The sequence below is a fragment of the Egretta garzetta genome, unplaced genomic scaffold (genome assembly GCF_000687185.1).
Source record: "Egretta garzetta isolate BGI_Z169 unplaced genomic scaffold, ASM68718v1 scaffold215, whole genome shotgun sequence".
Taxonomy (NCBI): Eukaryota; Metazoa; Chordata; class Aves; order Pelecaniformes; family Ardeidae; genus Egretta; species Egretta garzetta.
The window spans coordinates 5465828-5466596 of NW_009259719.1; the positions used below are offsets into that span (position 1 = coordinate 5465828).

The 769-nt window shown below is 66.3% G+C and overlaps 1 protein-coding gene across 1 annotated transcript in view; it reads right to left on the bottom strand.

Moving 5' to 3' along the window:
- Positions 1-769, bottom strand: part of SEMA3F (semaphorin 3F) — an 89765-nt gene that overhangs the window by 71058 nt on the left and 17938 nt on the right. The gene's annotated exons all lie outside the window — the stretch shown is intronic.

The following is a 769-nucleotide window of genomic DNA, read 5'->3' on the forward strand; positions in this document are numbered from 1 at the left end:
GGCCCGCCCCCCACTTTGCCCCCACCCTGGGATGGGGACAGTGACCCCGCCACCCCCAGGGACGTGGGACCCCCACCCAGCACTGGCTCTGCTGTGGACCCCGGCGAGGGGCGGGGGGGTTGGATCTGGGGGGCTCTGTTGGGGTCTGGCATGGGGCAGTGGGTAGAAATGTCCCCATTGTCCCCAGCTCACGCTGGCCACCACCCCTGCTCTGGACCAGTGTCCACAGCCCCCCAAGTAAGCCATCCCAGTATCCCCTGTGCCCAGTGTCCCCAGGGGCACCCCTCCCAGTGGTGATTGAATGCCACCCCCAGCCACCCCACCCTGTGTCCCCAGGGCCCTTTCCAGGACCCTCCACCACTGTCCCCAGGCCCCCTGGTTGCACTGGTTAGTGTCCCCAGCACCCACCAGTACAGTCCCAGTGACACCTGGCCAGCCCAGTATCACAGACCCCCCCGAAAGTCCCCAGACTCCTCTGGCAACACCTGCGCAACACCATCGGGGATGCCAGATTCCCCCTCCTGGGGTCTCCATGCCCCTCCCCAGTACCCCAAGGAGAAATCCCAGTATCACCCTGGTGTCCCCATGCAATCCCAGTACCCCCTCCGTGTCTTCAGGACCATCCCCCCAAAAAATGCCCTGCCCAACATCCAGGCGCACCCCAGTGCATCCCCGTGCTCCCATGCCAGCTGCAGAGACACACACCCCCGCCCCCAATGTCCCCAGGCTCCTCCCCGGCGTCCTTAGGCCTCCCATGTTCCCAGCGCCC